Genomic DNA, 21,796 nt, shown 5'->3' on the forward strand with positions numbered 1-21,796 from the left:
TTCTCAAATATTGAAATAGAATAAAAAGGAAGGAGAGTCTAAGAAGTTTATTGAAATGCTTAAAGACTTGAGATTGAACATCCCTTTCCTTAAAGTGTTGAAGGAGATGCCTGGGTATGCCAAGTTTATAAAAGAGTTAGTGACCAAAAAGTGGACTACGAGTTTTGAAGATGTGGGTGGACTACACCATTATAGTGTAGTTACTTCTAGATCTCTGCCTTAGAAAAAAAGTGATCCCAGTGTGTTTATAATTCTATTTACAATTGGGACCTCCTAATTTACCAGAGCTCTCTGTGACTTAGGGGCCAACATAAATTAGGTACCACTGGTCGTATTCAAAAAATTAGGTTTGAGGCCCCCTAAGAGGACTACTATGTAGTTGTTTATGGAGGATTACACTATTAAAAATCCCGTTGGCATTTATTATGATATGATAGTAAGAGTAGATCACCTCATCTTTCCAGCTGACTTTGTGATTCTAGATTGTGAGTTTGATTCCAAAATGCCTATAATTTTGGGAAGATCATTTATGGATTTGGGCAGAGCAATGGTTGACATGGAAAATATAGAAATAAAGTTCAGAGTCAGCAAGGAAGAAGTCACATTCAATGTTTGAAGAACAAAGAAGCAACCGACCTATATGACAGAGGTGTCGGTTATTGATTATTTTGATAACCTAAGAGGGAATCTTTCAAGCATCGTGATGAATTTTGAGTAGTCAAAATACCCACACTGTACCATGACTTTAAATCAAGCACTACATGGGAGGCATCCCATGGGATTATTGGAAAAGTCTGAGTAACCAACATAACCATGTCCTGCTGCGACATTAAATCAAGAACTGAGTAGGTGACAAACCCATAATTCTAGTGTTCACTTTGTCTGTTTTGTTTTTGTAGGTTTATAGCTTTTTGACTGAACTGGAATACGGTAAGGTTGCTATATTTATAATCTTTTAGTTAAGAGGGCTACGTGAATAATCTATAAGGTTACAAGTCTCACTTGAGAAAGGTACACATGACTCCTAAAGATGCAAAAAAGAAGGTTGTTGCATCTAAGAGATGGGACAAGTCCCCCGAGCCCAGTGGATCTATGGAGAAGTACCCTATTATATAGATTAGAGAAGTTTTGGTCAGGGTGAGATGCCGAGTAACCAGAGGCCAAATGCATTAGGCCGCTAAAACTGGAATTTTGGACATTAGAGGTATGCAGTTGCTAGGTGACTCATAGTGGGGCAGAAGGCCAGCCTTAACCCGACCTAGGTCTAAGACTGAGGATATTTAGGCTGCCCAAGAAACTCTAGATAGATCGAGAATGAATTCGGCCAGAAGATTACCCCACACACTTTCCTCTACCGAGTGATGATGATGATACTGAGGATAAGGTAGAGTCGGAGCTAGTTTTACAGGTTGATGCTCAGGACTCCCAGTCTGAGGAGGGCTTCCAGGATGAGTCTAAGGCTGCAGTTCATGAGTAGCTGTCAAGTTTACCCCAGTCTGAGAAGGGTAAAAGGTAATCCTCCCACCAGACACCAATTCCAAATTTGGAGTCACTAGTATAGTAGAGACAAAGTTCTGCCCCTATATATGCCTTGGAGATACCTCCCAAGGAGGTTAACTCAAGATGTTGTGTAGAGGGAATACATATGATATTTGATAGAGACAGTCATATTATAGAGATTGAATGACCTAAGAGGGTCATTTATAAGGAACGCATGATTGAGCTATCTAGGTTGATCAAAGCACCACAGTTGGAATCTTTTGATCATTATCAGTTAGAGTGGATGACTAAACCACTTGATTATTATAGACCATCTTTGGTGCGAGAATTATGCGTACCATACCATGCCAATGTAGCTTTGACTATGCCCAAGAGGTCTATTCCAAGGACTTCTGAGAAGCCATAGCTTGAGCAGGCCCTTATGATAGGGGTCATGGTTGATATTTTAGCAGTGGCCATCTGCTGAGTTTGCTTTGGTCTAGACTATATTGACACACTATCCATAGCAAAGCGTGACTATAGATTAAGAGTTGTATGTGATAGACATATTGTGAGGGACGCTAAGAATAGACATAAGAGAATTAATATAGCGAGGTGGATCACCAGCTATATTTCACCTTTGGGTGATGAGACCTCATGGATTTAGGGGCAGTGCACAATAAAGAAGGCAACAGTGACTTCTACTGCTAAGTTTTGGTGGTTTCTCGATGGATATAGACTATTTTTAACTACTTCAGATGATGTATTGAATTGGGAGGGAGTCACTCTAATTGCTAGCATGATGGTCAGGTATGACATTGACATTGTAGCCATCATTCGGCAGGAGAATTATGTGAGAGCCTTTGGGGAGATAACGACTTTGTTATTCCCTTATCTTATTCAGATATTGTGTGATGATACCTGTGTGACAGAGATACCAGGATTTGAAGAAAGAGTTTAGGTGATAGCCATAACACTAACAATGACAATGAAAGATCCAACACATCCACTCTCAACATGTCCTCTAAGGACTGAATGGTTCTCTCTGTCTGACCATTTGTCTGATGTGAAAATTTGTACTGAGACAAACTTAGGTACCAAGAACCTTCTGAAATGCCTTCCGAAAGAGAGAGATAAATTAAGTAACCCTATCCAAAATGATATATAAAGGGACTCCATGTAATCTAACCAAATTTTTAAGATAAAGCTTGGCATAGTCCTCAGCTGAATAAGAATATGGACTGGCATGAAATGAGCTGATTTGGTCATCCTATCTACTATAACCCAAATCGAGTCATGTTAATGATGTGTATGAGGCAACCCTATCTCAAAGTTCATGTTCACCTCTTGCCACTTCCAAGTGGGAATGCTAAAATGCTACAACATACCACTAGGACTTTGGTGCTCAACCTTAACCTGCTAACAATTAGAACATTTAGCAACAAACTCTGCAATATTTCTCTCCATGCCACTCCACCAATAGATTTCCCATAAATCACGATATATCTTAGTGGATCCTAGGTAAATAGAGTAACACACACCATGCACTTCTGCAAGAATTCGCTGCCTTAAACCATCTACACATGGCACACACGGTTTACCTTAGCAACGTAACACGCTATCTCCCTCGGGAGATCTCTAACTGACTCCTTCAAGTTTACTAGACTGGGATCTCTATCTTGCTTTTATTTCACTTTGGCAACCAAAGAGGATTCCAAACTATTCTAAACCCAAACACTACCCTCAATTAAGTCAATCAAACAAATGCCTAACCTAGCCAACCGATGAACCTCCTGAACCAGCTTTTTCTTATCATTCTCAACATGAGCCACACTACCCATAAACAATTTACTAAGGGCATCTGCCACTATGTTGGCTTTGTCCGGATGATACAAAACACTTATATCATAGTCCTTCAACAATTCTAACCACCTTCTCTCATAAAGATTTAACTCTCACTGCAAGCTTTTGTGATCCGTGAACACATCAACATACACCCTATATAGGTACTGCCTCCAAATTTTCAAGGCAAACACAACCGTTGCTAACTCAAGATCATGGGTAGGATAATTCCTTTCATGGTGCTTAAGTTGTCTAGAGACATAGGCTATGACCTTACCTCTCTGCATCAAAACATAACCCAAACCAACTCTAGAAGCATCATAGTAAACAACAAACCCATCTGAACTATCTGACAAGGTCAAAACTGGGGTTGAGGTGAGTCGAGTTTTCAACTCCTAAAAACTCTTCTCATAAGAATCTGACCACTGAAACTTGACTTTCTTCCAAGTCAATCTAGACATGGAGGATAAAATAAATGAAAACCCTCAACAAAGCTTCTGTAATAGCCAGCCAAACCCAAGAAACTCCTGATATCTAACAGAGAAATAAGTCTAGGCCAGTTTCTCACTGCTTTGGTATATTGAGGATCAACTCTAATGCCATCGCCGAAAATAATATGGTAAAGGAAATCTATTGATCTTAGCCAAAATTCATACTTACTAAATTTGGCAAACAATTGATGGGTTCTAAGAGTCTGAAATTCTATTCTGAGGTGGTCTGCATGATCATTTTCATTACGAGAATAGACAAGGATATCATCTATGAAGACTATAACGAACATGTCCTAGTACTGCTTGAACACTCGGTTCATCAAGTCCATGAAAGCTGCTAGGGCATTTGTTATACCAAAGGACATGACTAGAAATTCAATGTGACCATACTAAGTTCTAAAAGCTATTTTTGGAATGTCATATTCTCTGACTCTGAGCGGATGATAGCCGGATCTAAGGTCTATATTATAGAAGTAACTGGAACCCTGAAGTTGGCTGAACAAGTCATCAATCCTGGGGAGTGGGTACTTATTCTTGATTGTGACTTTGTTCAACTGACGATAATTGATGCATATTTTGAGAGAACCATCTTTCTTTCACATGAAAAGAACTGGAGTGCCCCATAGGCAAATAGTAGGCTTGATGAATCCTTTATCTAAGAGATCGTTCAACTGATCTTTAAAATTTCTAAGCTCAGTTGGAGCCATTCTGTAAGGCAAAATAGAGATGGGATGGGTATCTGGGTGAAGGTCTATTCTGAAGTCAATTTTTCTTTTGAGAGGAACTCCGGGAAGATCTTCTAGCAGCACATCTGGAAATTCCCTCACTATTGAAACTGACTTAACACTAGGAGTCTCTAAACTAAAGTCTTTGACTCAGAAAAGATGGTAAAGACATCCCTTGGATATCATTTTTCTTACTCTAAGGTACGAAATAAGTTGACCCCTCTATTCAAGGATTGGTTCTTTCAAAAACTAAAAATGAACACCTCTATTTCTACTATCAACTGAAGCATAGCATGAGTGGAGTAAATCTATATCGAGATGACATCAAAATCAGTTATCTCTAACTCCACAAGATTATCTAAAGTGACTTTCTGGGATATTATGACTGGATAGTTCCTGTATACCCGCCCGGCTACAATGGAGACACCTACTGGAGTAGACACTGAGAAGGGTTCTACTAAGGTCTCAAGACTGACACTAAAATTAACAGCTATATAGGGGGTCACAAAAGAAAGAGAAGCTTCGGGGTCTAACAAAGCATAAATATGTAAATGAAAGACCTGTAACATACCCATAAAACATCAGGAGAACCTTCCTGATAGGACAGGACTGAAGTGCATATAATCTATTCTGGCGCTGACCGTTGGTGGCACTGAAAGTGGCGCTTTACTGAGTTGGGCATCCTGCTGGTGCTACTGAAGAGTTAGTTTGACCCTACTGGCGATCATCCCTACCTTTCCACATAACTATCAAACATTTCTTTAACCTGTGGCCTAGCTTGCTACATCCAAAACACACATCGTTGCCAGCCCTGTATACCCCTTGATGATTTCTATGACACTTTTGGCAAAAGGGATTAGTCCGACCATTGTTCACACTACCCAGAGTTTTAGAGCCTGGCGCCCTATCCCAATTATCATTTCTAAACTTTGTCACTGGAGAACTAGATGAAGACGGAGATAGAGCTAAATATTTCTAACAGAATTGGGGAAAATTACCACCCTCTGACCTTAGCTGAGTAAAATTAAAACTAGTTGTCCTAGCCCTCTTATTCACTTTTTTTTTCTCCTTAATCTTCTCCTCCTTAATCTGATGAGCATGGACCATAAGCCTAGACAAGTCCATCTTCTTAATCAACATTAGAGTCCTACATTCTTCGACCATACTATCAGATACACCAGACACAAACTTGGTCATCCTAGACCTGTTATCACCCACCACATAGGAGCATACCTTGCCCACTAAATAAACTTAAGAGATTACTCCTCCACGCTCATACTAACCTGCTTCAAATTAATAAACTCTAGCACCTTAGCTCCCTTCAACTCTAAGGGAAAGAATCTATCTAAAAAGACACTAGCAAACTCCTTCTATTCAAAATGCCCTGCATCTGCGCCTCTATCCCCCTTTTACTGCTTATACTAGGTGTGAGCTACATTCTGCAATTGGTAAGTAGCCAATTTTGCACTCTCATTAAGGTCATACCCATAATGTATGTTACCTTTTGAACCATGTCAAGAAACTCCTGTGGATCCTCATCATACTTGGATCTAAAAATAGAGGAGAGTTCATTCGACTGAAGTGGTGAATCCTAGCTACGGTGGTATTAGCCAATGGAACGGCTAGGACAACAGCCTACTGGTTATTTTGAACTGCTACTGAGTGAGCTAAAGTAGTGAATGCAGCTCTAAATTTAGCATGAGAGACATGCTCATTCAGGGGATCTTCCTAAACAGGCGAAGGTGCAGGCTAATTTCTATTTCTCCTTCTGTTATTTTTTTTGGGAGGCATATTCTATAAATAGAAAGAAGAATGAGTTAGAAAGAGAGTTCAAATTGAGGTCATGCTCACTCACACAACTTGAATACTAAAAGAAGGGGGAAGTTTTCCTAAAATGTCGTGTAGCCCCTTGCCCATAAGTGTGGCACGCTTCACATCCATGCACAAGACTCTACTCAACGCAGTTTTTAAACTTCTTAGGACACTTTAAAACCTTAGGCTCTGATACTAAGTGTGTAATGAACTGGGAGTACACCCTAGATGCCACACAGTGCTTACAGCCACATGAGACCACAAGCTAACCCATGAGCTGGAACCTGCTATGAGCACTAAATAAAACTAATAACAAAAGAGACTCACATGTGGAAATAACTAAATTCGCCATAAGATTTTAAGTACTAAACATTACTAAAGTATCAGTCTAAAAAAAACTTTTCTAAAAACTGATAAAATAATGACAAACTGACTAATTGTCTAAAAGTGTCTGAAAGCCTCTAAAACTGACTTAATAAAAGTTGATGGGACAGGCCCCAACTAAATTCAAATGTATAAATAAAATAAAATGCTAAAATAATCATGATCACTCCTCAAAGTATGAGGACTCACCACTAGTATCACAGCTGATGCACTGGAATACCTAAGTACGGTCGGGAACTTGAGCATCCAAACCTATAATATGAGATAACATAACACAAGAAATGAGTATGCGGTCAATACTTAGAATTTACTAGTATTCTAGATGAGGTTAGGCTGATATGAATGGTCTCATGTACATAAGTAATAACTGACTGAATGAATAGCATAAGACAACTAATGCATGGCGTGCATGAAAATTGTAAAGTCTGAGGATGTATGACTAAGTATATAACATGATACTGAAATAGTCTATAAACTAAAATCTAGTAAATGAATAATTGACAACTATATGCCATGGTCAATACAAACATGAACTTAATTATACTGAAGACTAAACTAAACCTGTGGGAGCTAGCTATAACCAACATGCCCCAATATATTATCAAGGTCCAACCTATAACCCCATTTGGAAGGTTGTCAGTACTGTGCCATGGGTACTAATACTGGATGTGTGGATCCACTATCGATGTCTCGAAGGACAAGGGTGTCATGCCTAATTGATGGGGGACCCCTCAACGTCTATGGTGGCACCACAGATCTGGAACCTAGAAACTGCGACTAATGCCTCATGCCTAATTGACGAAGAAGACGTCATCCTTAAGTTCACTTGGTGCTAAGTGTTACTCCCAACTGAAGACACTAATTATTAAACTGACCTAATCATGACTGAACCAACAACTGACCATACTAACACAATTAAAGACACTAATTATTAAACTGATCTAATCATGACTGAACCAACAATTGACCATACTAACTGATTGAAGGATAATGCTTATAGTTTATATAAGATTGTTCTAAAAATATTAAAACTATGTAAATAGCTAAGTTTTTGGGTATTCATAACCCCCAGGACTCGATATCAATATTACTAAGAACACATAAGAGGATTTAAAACCATAATAAGTAAGCAATATTCCAAAAAATCATTGCTTAGGCATTTCATGTAACTCCCCGAGTTTCGGGCTAGAAGGAAAACTGTCATTTCTATGTGTAGATGATCCAAAATCCATAAATCCTATTCAAATTTTCCATATTAATCAAGTATGTAGTGTGGTAACCTATTATAGGATGAAATGAGATCATAAAGGTCCCCTAACTCAAGGTCAAGTTGAAAGCTTTCCTATCATTCGAGTTTTAGTGAGTGTCGAAACTTGAGTCAACTTCAATTGACCATAGCTCCTTGTATATAATGAAATAGGAGGCCTACTATATATTAAATGAGATATCTTCAAATTATCTTTCCATTGATACCAAATTCGCCTAAAACGGACACTCGTGAAGAAGTTAGAGCATTTTTAGTGTCAATGTTCCCTATTGACTTGCCACCGCATCCGATGAGCCTTAAATCAACATTTGTCAATTCCAGCAGCTCACCGTGACTTTTAGCGCATCACGATGAAGCCTTTTACAGTGTTCCAGTCCCGTATTTTAAATTCCAAGGTCAAACTAAACATTTCCCATGGCCCCAAACCCATCCAAACACGGGATTTAATCCCAAATACACCTAAATACATACACTTTCATGAAAATTCATCAAGAATTCTCTGTAGGGTTTCAAACAAGAATTCCAAATAATTCAAGATTCAACCATGAGTTTTTGAAGATAATTAGAGATTTGAAATCCCCAATCTATAAGCTTCAAGAATCATTCATTATTTTCCGAAATGGAGGTATGTGGGGTTTATCCTAAAAACTACATGGGATTGAAATTGTTAAAGCATGATTTAAAGGTTTTGATGCATGTATTTTATGGGGTTTTGAAAACTATATTATTGATTATGCATTTCGGAAGTTTGAATGCTACTATTGCTTTGGCCTTGTGGTCTTTTCCCCTAAATTGATTTACATATATATATATGTATATGTATGAAATTCAGATTTAAGATTGTTGAGAGCATAAATTATGAACTCCCTCTCTTATATTAAATTCAATATTATGATTTTATGATTTGAAAGATGTTTTTATAATATTACAACATTTGAGCATGATTTGAAATTGTTAAGAGGGTATTTCATGATTTGAAATTGTTAAGAGGGTGTTTCTTGATATAAAATGTGTTCTTGTGTTTAAGAGAAAGAATTACATATGAATTGAGAACTTTGACATGACCAACTTGTACTGTACTATTGAAATGCTTGACAAAGATGAGTTCCTTGCATGTGTTTACATGAGGTTTGAGAAAGAGTTTATTTGAATTGAATTATTGAAATGGTGGTCCCAAAACTTGTGTTTTGAAAATAGAGATGTACGATAGACTAATAATGGCTCAGAGATGTGACTTGCAAGTGAATGGTATGATGATACAGTATGTATTTATGCCATAACAGAGTATGTTTTCAGAGTATGTTTTCAGAGTATGTTTTCAGAGCATGTTTTAGAGTATGTTTTTAGATACTGCATGTTTTAATAGATTTTAAAAAGGGGCTTAAAGAGGGTTAGGTGGTTACCCGAAGAAGGCGCGATTTCAAGCAACTCTTAGCCTAAAACTGTATTTGCCGATATGGGTAGATTATTATTGTACGATGGTGACGACCGTGTGGCGTAGTAGATTCAGAGACTCCGACCCTTGCGGCATACTTGGGTTGAGGGCTTCGCTGTCGAGTTAATGGCAGTGTCCATATAGCCCATAGAATTTTTTAGAGTTGTAGGGTGTACCACCTAGCGTAGAAGTAACACAGATTTCTCAGACTTGGGATGATTTTTATAGAGTCTTTAAAATGCCCATGTGAATTCTTACTATTTGATATACTTATGAACTGTTTTAAACTACTATCATATATGTGGAATAATAAATGATTATTTTGGATATGCTCTACGTACCAGTACATCTGTATTAACCCCTACCCCTACCTCTCAGGTTCTGAGACTCAGTTTAGGGGTCCAGATAAGCAGTAGATAATTCAGATAACTGAACAGATTGTGCAGTGGTGAGCCTTCTCTATTCAAGAAGGCCTGTCTTCTTAGATTATGTCACTTATTTTAGTTTTGGTCTACTGGGGGCCTTGTCCCAGTTTTAAACAGTTGTCAGATTTCATATAGTAGAGATTTCACAGACTAAGTCAGATGTTATTTAGATGTAGTTGATTTACAGTTTCCAAACTTTTGTTGAATTCAGAGTTGACCATGTTTCCATGAAAGATTATGTTTCCACATCTTTTTTTATTATATAAATGTTGTGCATGATTACCAGATAGAGAAGGGCATTTCGGGCCTTCATAGTTCGAGATGTCCGTCACGGCCAGTCCCTAGTTCGGGTCGTGGCATTTCATCACACACTTGAGGGTCACAAGTTAAAGCATGAAAATAGTTTAAAATATGTGATAGTAACATAACTTCAATATTAAAATCATGGGTTAAGGATTTAACATGCAACTTTCATCCTTCAAATATGTCAAGGGCTAATTCCAACGAAAACATATGTAAACATAGTATAAAATCAAAATTCATGGGAGTTCATGGTTATAATTCATGCTAACATGTAAAGATCTTGACTTTAAACTTGAAAATGGATTCTTGGACTCCATGGGCAAAAAGGACCAATGGATAAACATCTAACATGCCTTGGTTAAGAATTCATGAGAATATTGGTGAATTTCTTTAAGATTGATTTTGAATGTAGAAGGGGCTAGGGTTTGTTCTTGAGAGGAAACATTTTCAATTAAGAGAAAATATTTAACAAAAGGAAAATAATGCTCTTTTGAGACCCTAATCTTGTGTATTAGCTGAGATAAAGTGAGGGAAAAAGATTGAAATACCTTTCTAAACCTGGACTTAATTAAGTTGATCGTGGCCATTGACACAATAAGCAACGCATCACATTACTCAGTCGACACGTTAGGAGATCATGTTGCACCCTACCAATGCGATAAGTAATACACCGTGGCTATATCATGTTGACTCGCTGGTTTGAACATCCAAACAAACCTTAAACCTCATCCAAAAAATCTGAAACTTACTCGAGATATGCTATCGACCACCCCGATTATGAATCAGCCTAAAAACCGGCGTTCTATGGCTGAAAAGGTCAAAATTGAAATTATCAAAGTTTAAGAGGCTTTGGAAAGGACTAAGTCTTAACAATTAGTGAAATTTTTCTTTGTCTTGAACCCCTTTAGCATGCAATAATAAGTTGAAATGAGCTAGGATTTATTGGACCTTATAGAACACAATCCTAGTGTTTGTCTCCTATTTATTTCAACCAAATTCAGCATTCTATTACTTACAGTTACTTGATACTACAAAAAAACCCATTTATTTTCATACTTGCCCATTGATTTCAGTAAAAGAGAGATACGATACCCGTAGTCTTTGTAGGTACGACCCTAACCTTCTTAGGTTACATACTTTACTACAATCGCTTTATCCTCAAATTAGAGGTGTAGTTTGGGTGTAAATCATTATCAGCAGTGGCATGGGATGCGGAGAATCACATCTTTTCGGTGGATTTTTATGTAGTGGACAAAGAATGTGATGCCTTAGATCAATATTTTTTAAATAAATGAATATTTGTTTAGATGATAATGATGAGTTGTGTATAATTTCTGATAGACATCTAAGTATCTAAAATATGGTTTCAATTGTCTAACCTTTAGCTCAGTCTGATTGTTTCATGAGGCACCTTAGGGAAAATATTTGAAACAACTACCACAATTCAAAGGTCGTGTCTCATTTTTATAAATCATCCAAAGTGTAGGATAAGTTATTTGACCATTTCAATCAAACAAGGAATATGGTACCCAAGGCAGTAGAATAACTCAAATATGTTGGATTCAATAGATGGAGCCAGGAATTTTGTTTGAGATATACATTATTATAAATTTAATGTCTTGTTTGAGTTTATTGTAATACTATGTCGTACTAAGTGATTTTTTGTATAGGTATAATGTTATAACATAAAACATAGGTAAATCAGTGAATGGAATGTTTAACGTTGAAATAGAATTTCCCATTGTCGCTCTTTTTTATGAAATAAACATGAGCTTGGCAAAATTATTTCATGAGAGGCGTATTGAGTTGGTCAATTCACAAAACATACTTGTTCCTTCAATGGAAAAACAAATATCTAAGTACATCAATTTGGGGAATAATTTATTGGCCCATCAAATAGTTAATTACATGTTCAGTATCAATGATCATGGTGATGTCTTCACAGTCGATCTTCAAAGAAGAATTTGTACATATAGAGTTTTTGACTTGGACAAAATACCTTGTCTACATACTATGGAAATGCTTTGAACCCTGTATAGTGCATAATTTGGAAATCAAATTTATGAGTACTCATCTCCATATTATTCAGTGGAAAAATACATAATAGCTTATTGTGGGGATATTAATTTGGTGCCCCTTGAAGAATCTTGGATTGTTCCTATAGAGATTATGGAGAGAGAAATACCTTTTCTATATGTTGACCTAAGAAAATTATGAATCGAGAAGAAGGAGAGTGAAGAAGAGGCGTGGAGTCAGAGAATCATTTCCAACAAGAAAAAATAAGTGCTCCATATGTAAGATGGTAGGCCACAAAAGAACTATATGCCTGAATCAAAATGCACCATAATTATTGTAATAGTAAAAATAGTCTTGTTGTTGGTTTGTTGAGAACTTGATAATTTTAACTCATTGTTTGTAATGTATGTTATTTATTATACAAAATATATTTTATTTATTCTCTAATAATTAATTTGTGTATTAATAAAAAAAGGTAATAGGAAATTAAATAAATACAACATAGTATAAAAATATTTCCAATAGATGACCCATTAATTGCGATGGTGACTCATCTGTTGGACGAAATCAAAATAGTTCTTGCTAAAGGATTGAGTTTTTCCAACAAATGACCCATCTATTGCAATAGATGGGTCACCTGTTGGAAGAAATCAAACCTCTTAAGGACCAGTAATGATCTCTTCCAATAGATGACCCATCTGTGGTAATAGATGAGTCATTTGTTTGAATAAATTAAACCTCTTAAAGATCTATTTTGATTATTTCCAATAGATGACCCATCTGTTGCAACAAGTGACTTATCTGTTGGAAGAAATCAAAATATTTCTTTCAACTGGATTGAGTTCTTCCAGTAGATGATACATCTATTGCAATAGATGAGTCATCTGTTGGAAGAAATCATACCTCTTGAAGACCTGTTTTGATCTATTCCAATAGATGGGATATTTGTTGGAATAAATCAAACCTATTAAAGACCTTTTTTTTATTTCTCCCAATAGATGACCCATATGTTTCAACAAATAATTCATCTATTTGAAGAAATCAATCCTCTAGAAGACCTATTTTGATTTCTTCCCCAAAATAGGTAATTTATGGCAACAGGTGTAATGACCCTCCAGGTTATTTTCTTTATTCCTCTTATTTTCACTGTTTAGATTTTTCCTATAGCTACCCCAAGTCATTTATGACTTGCTGGAACTGACAGTTTGGTTACGGGATAGTTCGTTTGATTTTTAGAGCCAATTCCCTATTTTAAAGCCTTCGTTGATTCAAATTGGCTAATGGGCAAAAACTTTCATTAAAATACCTTTTATGCTAATTCAAACAATTTTAAAAGCTTTAGAACATTGATTTTACGTTAGGTGGACCCTTGGTTTGATCCCTTGACTCTCGGACTCATTTCAGGCCATTAACGGAAAGTTAAGAAAATGGAAAGTGGGTGTGGGACCCACTTTTCATCCAAATAACCTCAGATGAAAATTTTGACTGCGCCATTGAGTCTAGAAAATCAAATTTGATAGGATAGCATAGTTTTTTGGACATATAGTATTTTGGATGAATTTTGAAGGGCTAGCAAAGACTCGATAAAATTCCAACTCTCCAAATGGTGTGGCCCTTCCCATCCAATAGGTATAAAGTGGACCATCCGCTAAAGTGTCCTATGGTCCGCATTAGCTGGCAAGCTGTGGGTTTGGATATTGCTTTAGAGACACTAGGCACTTTAGCAATGACTGCTAAAGTGGACACTAGGCCACTTTAGCAGAACCTGCATGCCTCTGAAGGGTATAAATACCTACTTAGCCCAATTTTTGACCACCTTCATCCATTCTCTAGAATTTAAACCCTCCAAAGTGGGATTTATTGAGAGAATCAATTATGGGAGACTATGGAGCTTTAGCATAATTAATTTACATAATTTCCCATTGAATTCATAGTAAGATTCCATTATTTTCATGGTTTATTTCTCGATTCTTATCTAAAATTCCTAAAAGCTTGGTGACTTGATTTTAGCATCATTATAGCTCAAAATGCACCCATTTTTTAAGGGTAAATATTCCTTGATTATAGCGGGATATTGTGTTGGTTTCAAAAATGCAATTTTTATAAATGGGCCCCATATGAGATTTTCTAACATAATTTTTTACCCAAAGCACAATAGTGTAATATGGGTATTATTGTTCTCATTTTGATGAGTAGATTGCGATTTTGATAGCATTGTACCTTGTGATATCTTCTCAAAAAGGGAAATCAATGATTTAGCAGATTCTTTAGGCTTTTCTACAACTCCCAAGTTGGCCAGGTTTACCTACTACATAGATTGAGCTGTATCATATTATGCTTATGATATTATGCTAGATGGGTGGATTTAGGTATTAGAGGTATGGATGAGAATATTTGATTTAGTTGGACCGTTAGGCTATCGTAAAACCATAAAGTCGGAGTAATTAGTGTAGTTATTCATGTCTTAGGTGAATTGGGATTCATGGTTCATGTTTAGAGTGTAAATACCTTAATTACTCAAGATAGGTAAAATTGCCTTAGTCATTTATGTTTAGTATGAAAGTGTCCTTAGTTGCTTAAGTTAACTGAAATTACCTTAGTTGCTACTGTTCTAGGTAGGATTGCCTTAGTTGTTCATGTATGAGAAGAATTACTATCTTGGGGATATTTATGGCTTACTTAACATCTAGAAATAAACTTAGATACCTTAGTATAGTCTAGGGTGGAAGTTGCCTATAATGGGTTTGTAATATCCCATGCCTAAATGCTATTATACAATGTACGACTTATCTTCTTAAGTCGTACAAACAATATATGAGTCATATCTTGGAGTCGTACTCAAGGCTGTGTGGAATATTTGAAGTCTATTATAGATACGAGTTGAACCTAAAAGTCATCAACACATGGTATGAGTTATTTGAAGTTGAGTTGTAAGGGTAAAAACCTAGGTTCTCTAAGCTTTTGTCCAAGTTATGAGTGGGGGATACAAGTTGTATTGAGATGTTTCTAGTCATAGGTTAGACTTGTATGTTGACTAGTGTATACCATCTTTGATCTTACCAAGCTAATAAGTTATGAGGCTAACTCGTATCTTCATTATTCTAGTCGTATGCTTGACTCATCTTGACTGGCGGTCAATTTGTATAATGTTCGGTTAAGGGGACTTTTGGTCTTTTCCCCTCTTATAACTCCCAACCCATGACTTATAACCTAAAAAAAAGCATTATTTTCCTCCGCTTTCAATCAATTAACAACACTTTCCTCCTCCTATCTTCAAGATCATCAAGATTAGGGTTTCTTTCACCAGGTCATCTTTCAAGTCTCAAAGTTCAAGCTCTCTTCATAAGTCAAGTGATTCTAGGTATGTGGGGTTTATGAACAAGGTTATTTTTTCATCCTTGTGCCCCAAAAGCATGATTTTAAGAGTGAATTTACTTGTTTTGAATCACGATCCATACCCAAATAACCATATTCTTGAAGTATGACATTACAATATGATAAAAAGCTTTAAGTGTATCAAGGTTTACATATTTTCATGTTTTGACTTGTAATATTTATAATGTGATTTGAAATTCATTATCTTGACCGAATGTTTTTGAAAGATTTTAAGGTGATTAATGAGAATAATGTGTTGTTATGAATTTCTATGAAATAAAGCATAAACTCTAAGTCCTAAGTACAAGTACTTCGTTTACAAGAAGTTTATGCTCTTAAGCTCCATTGATATGTCCTACAACATGATTTAAGGAAAAGCCTGATATTTTGATCTAAAGATAAGACACCAAATCCATAAGTGTTCATCTTGATTATGATTTAAAGTAAGGAAAAGCATAATTGACTTTCAGTCTATAAACTCTTATGCTATTTTAAGGTGGATTTCTTAAGTATGAGCATATATATATACAATCTTGGAGTAGTATTTAGCATCGAGAAGGAAATGTGGATGAGCATATCGTAAATTCTTGGAAACTATGAGGCACCATAGTTTTAGCTTTATCCTAATATGGAAGAAGTATAGTTATCACTTAAGTTAAGGTTCTATTCCAATGGCAAGGGTAGAATAGCTCTCCTTAATATGTGTAAGTTGTTAGACTGCATGATAGCTTACATAGTTTATATCGGTTAGAAGAATCTCTAATAAGAAAGAAATAAAAGTAAAAATTTTAGAAACTAAGTGTTGTGGCTCAATATGTTTATTCATATGCTTCACTATCCAAGTTTTATGGTCTTGCATGCTTTATTTTACTCAAGTCCAAGGTGAGTCACTTATGCTTATCATGCATTCTTGAAAGTTTTCATGTATATACAGATCTTGTTTTAATTATGTATTCAGCCCCATATACTCAGTACATTCCATAAGTACTGGCCCACATATATATCTATGTTTTACATTGTCTTATAATGTAGGCTCTGGTACTTGTTTCTAGCAGCACAATTGATCACGGGCATCATCCCCTGCATCTCAACTATTGGTGGGTTCTCATAATTCAAGGACCCAGTTTATCAAACTCATGTTTATCGTTGAAAGTTATTTTAGATCTTTGATTTCCACTTATGTTTGAGTCAGCTGGGGTCTATTCCAATGGATTTCTCGTCAGTAGTAGAAGTTTGTCAGATTATGTATGTTTCAAATTTAAATAGCTTGGTTAAGGTTTCCAAAGTTAATGATTTATATTACGATATGAAATTGTTACCTTCAGTTTCTATACATGTTACTTCACTTTTCATAAGAGTTTCAAGATAAATAGATACTATGGATTGGCTTGGGACTATTCGTAGTCTTAAGTACCATGTAGCGTCTAGGGGTACTCCAGGGTTGTTACAAATTTGGTATCAGAGCCTGATGTTAGAAGTGTCCTAGGGAGTCAGGAAAGCTACGCTATGTAGAGTCTTAATCATAAATGTGAAGTGCGCCACATTTATGAGCAGAAGGCTATAGAATGAGTTAGGAATCATTATTTCTTTCATGATCTATCAAGCTTACAATTGTTCTATCTTTCTTGAATTTTTCTTTTGCATAACAAAATATACCTCCTCGCCAAGCTAAAGCACGCAAAAATGATGATCAACCACCCCTGCATACCGACCCTCTGAATAAGAATATGTCTTATGCTGAATTTTGGTTGCCTTTCAAGCATTGGATTAAGATGTGAATGTCAATGTTCAGGGAAACCAACAAGTAGCCGTCCCACTTCAGTAAAACTGGTAACTTAGCTACAACCAAATTTTGGGACTTTATGAGGATGAATCTACTTGAGTTCCATGGGTCAAAGGTGGATGAGGATGCTCAACTCTTTATTAATGAGGTGAGAAAGATTACTCAAATCATGTATATTACCTAAAATTATAGTATAGATCTGGCATCCTATAGGCTGAAGGATATTGTTTATGATTGGGTCACTATATGGAAGGATGGTAGGGGTGAGAATGCAACTCCTATTAGTTGGAAGGTATTTCAGAGTACTTTTCTGGATAAGTTCTTTACTCATGAGATAAGAGAGGCTAAAGTGAAGGAGTTCATGAACGTAAGGCAGGGCTCTATGATAGTGAAAAAGTACTTCCTTAAGTTCACTCAGTTAGCCAAATATTTCCCAGATTTGTTATCTAACTCTAGAGATTGTATGAGTAAGTTTGTTGTTGGGTTGTCTAATTTGGTGGTTAATGAGTTTAGTACTATCATTCTAATTGGGGATATGGATATTACACGATTGATGACTCATGCTCAACAAATTGAGGAAGAAAATTTGAAGGAAAGGAAGAAGAGAACCAAAAGAGCTAGGACTGGACAGTTTGAGTATAGTCAGCCAAGGTCTAGAGGAGGAAGTCATTAACAGTTTCAGGGTCATTCATCAGTGCTTGCACCATATTTATCCAGTTCCCCTATACCCAGGACTAGGAAAGAGCAGTGAGGTAGGACTTCAAATTCCATGTCTCAGAATAATGTAGTTGGAAGGACCAGTTACCCTACATATATAAAGTGTGGCAAGACCTATCCTAGTGAGTATTTGATGGGCAAAGGGGGTTGCTATGGTTATGGCAAGTTGGTCAATAAGATCAAGGAGTGTCTGTATGCTAAGTAGGGAGGTAGAGATGCTCATCCTCAGACTCAAGCTACTAATTAAACAACTCAACCAGGTTGTCCTGTTCCTCTATAGGGCAAATCATCTAGTACCGGTGGCGTTCAGCACCAGAATAGGTTTTATACTTTACCATCCCATTAGGAGCAAGAGAGTTCTATAAATGTTGTCACTGGTATACTTCTCTCTTATATGACTATTAGTTGATATAATTTTGGGATGAGTCCTGAAAATCTCTCTAGGCCCTTCTCAATTTCTATCCCAATAGGTAGGTCAGTTATTGCGAGGCGAGTCTATAGGAAGTGTCCTATTACTATCCTACATAATATTACACTAGCATACCTAATAGATTTGAGGATAGTAGATTTCAATGTTATTCTGGGCATGATTGGCTCCATTCATGCTATGCATTAATAGATTGTCGCACTTAAGGCCAGAAAGTTAATAACAAAAGGGTCTATCTATCATTTAGTTTGATTCAAAGATACCAAGTCTGAAGCCCTGATAGTTTAATCAGTCAGTGTAGTCAATGAGTTTCTGGATATTTTCCCCAAAGATCTGCCAGGGGTATAGAGAAATTGAGTTTGGTATTAATCTTCTACCTGATACTCAACCCATCTCTATCCCTCTATATTGTATGGCTCTGACAAAACTTAAAGAGTTAAATAAGCAGGTTAAGGGCCTCATAGATAAAGGTTTCATCATCCCTAGTGTTTCTTCGTAGGGTGCTCCAGTCTTTTTTATGTGTAATAAAGATAGCACTCTCAGAATGTGTATAGATTATAAACAGCTAAACAAGGTTACAATCAAGAATAGTATCCTATTTCTAGGATTGATGATTTATTTGATCAGCTTCATCATTCTCGATGGTTTTCCAACATTGACCTTAGGTCAGGATACCATCAGTTGAAAGTCAGATAGCAAGACATTCCAAAAATAGTTTTTGAAAAAGGTACAACCATTTTGAGTTTGTGGTTATATTATTTGGACTGACAAATGCTCCTGAAACTTTTATGGATTTGATGAACAGGGTCTTCAAGAAGTACTTGGACATGTTATTATTATCTTTATAGATGACATACTGGTATATTCTAGGAGTGAGGAGGACTATGCAGACCATTTAAGAATAGTACTGCAGACCCCCAAGGATTGTCAATTATATGCGAAGTTTGGTAAATGTGAATTTTGGTTGGAATCTATTACTTTCTTGGGGTATGTCATTTCAGGGGCTAGTATTCATGTAGATCCTCAGAAAACTAATGCAGTGAAGCACTGTCCTATACCATCACTCCATCCATTATCAGAAGCTTTTTGGGTTTGGTTGGGTATTGTAGAAGATTTGTAGAAGGGTTCTCCTCTACATCCGCACCATTGACTAAGCTGACCCAAAAGAAACTGAAGTTTATATGGTCGGATAAGTATGAGAAGAGCTTCCAAGAGTTGAAGGATAGATTGACTTTGGCTCCAATATTAGCTTTATTAAAAGGGTTAGACGAATTTGTGGTGTATTATGATGCTTCTAGAGTTGGCTTAGGTTGTATGTTGATGCAGAATGGAAGAGTGTAGCTTATGCCTCTAGGCAACTTAAGGATTACGAAAAGAATTGGTTAACTCACGACTTGGAGTTAGCTGCTGTGGTTTTTTCCTTGAAAAATTGGAGGCACTACCTCTATGGTATGCATGTTGATGTTTTCACTGACCATAAGTCTTCAGTATGTATTTTCTCTGTGGGAGCTAAATCTTTGTTAGAGAAGGAGATTGAGTTGTTGAAAGATTATGACATAAATATGCTCTATCATCCGGGTAAGTCCAACGTTGTGGCAGATGCACTGAGTAGGCTATCTATGGGTAGTGTGTCACATGTGAAAGAGGAAGAATGGGAACTGGCCAAAGAGGTGCATAGATTATCCCTTTAGGAGTGCATTTTTTTTGACATTAATAATGGGGGAGTAGTAGTTCAGAATGGTTCGAAATCAACTTTGGTGGTGTAAGTAAAGGAGAAACAGTGGAATGATCCCATACTTAGCCAAATATTAGAAGTAGTCCAGTAATAGAAGGTTGAGGTTTTCTCCCAAAGGAGAGATGGTGTTCTTCTCTATGAAGGTAGGCTTTGTGTTCCAAATATAGACAGGTTGAGGAAAAGGATACTAGTCGAGGCTCATGGTTTGAGGTATTTTACTCATCCAGGTGCTACTAAGATGTACTGCAACTTACGAGAATTTGATTGGTGGAATGGTATTAAGTGGGACATAGCTTGTGGCCAAGTATCTCAACTGCCAACAAGTTAAAGTTGAATACCAAAGACTAAGTGGTATGCTTCAGGAGATTAACATCCCTACTTGGAAGTGGTAAACAATGAATATGGATTTTATTATAGGGTTGCCTCATACCAGACGTCCACATGATTCGATTTGGGTCATAGTGGATCGAATGACTAAATCAGACCATTTTCTACCTGTCAAAACTTCAAATACAATGGAAAATTATGAAAAAATATATATTCTCAAGTTAGTAAAGCTTCATGGGATACCTTTGACCATCATTTTGGATATAGGAACACAATTTACTTCATAATTTTGGCAGTCTTTTCAGAAGGGCTTTGTTGTAAAGGTTAAGCTTAGTACTGTCATTCATCTGCAGACCGATGGTCAAGCTGAACGCACAGTTCTGACATTAGAAGACATTAGAAGACATTCTGAGGGCATGTGTTTTAGACTTTAAAGGAATTTGGTATGACCACCTACCTTTGATTGAGTTCACCTATAACAATAGTTATCATGCTAGCATTCAGATGGCTCTATTCGAAGCATTGTTTAGGCATAGATACAGATCACCAATACGGTGGTTTGAGGTGGGTGAAGCACTTTGATTGGGACATACTCTGTTCTTGAAGCTATGGCAAAGGTTCAGTTGATTAGTGAAAGATTAAAGACTACTCAGAGTCATCAGAAGTCGTATATAGATGTAAGAAGGAGAGAGCTCAAGTTTGAAGTGGGGGATTTGGTTTTCTTGAAAGTGTCATCCATAAATGGAATAATGAGATTTGAAAAGTGAGGGAAGTTGAGTTGCCAATTTGTTGGTCTGTATGAAGTAGTGAAGTGTGTAGAAGAGGACCTTCCATCAGAGTTAGCTGCGATTCACCCAATGATCCATGTCTCAATGCTTAGGAAGTGAATTTGAGACCCATCCTTAGTAGTTCCCTTATACAGTATCGGGGTCAAAGATAACTTGTTGTATAAGGAGATTTATATGGAGATTATTGATAGGCAGGTTCGAAGGCTAAGGAATAAAGAAGTAGCATCAGGCAAGGTTCTTTTCTTCTAACTCAGTTCTCCCAAAGGTAAATAGTTATTTTCAGCCTAAACTCTTTCTCTTTAAGTCTGTTTAAGTATTCTTAAGTCATATCTTATATGGTGAGTAACTAGATCCTTGTAATATATATAAGTTTTGAAATAATTTCAATGTAGAGGTGTTGATTCCTTTACAAATCCTAGACAAATCACATTCGAAGACGAATGTTTCCAAGGGAGAGATATTGTA

The sequence above is a fragment of the Capsicum annuum genome, chromosome 7 (assembly GCF_002878395.1).
Source record: "Capsicum annuum cultivar UCD-10X-F1 chromosome 7, UCD10Xv1.1, whole genome shotgun sequence".
Classification (NCBI taxonomy): Eukaryota; Viridiplantae; Streptophyta; class Magnoliopsida; order Solanales; family Solanaceae; genus Capsicum; species Capsicum annuum.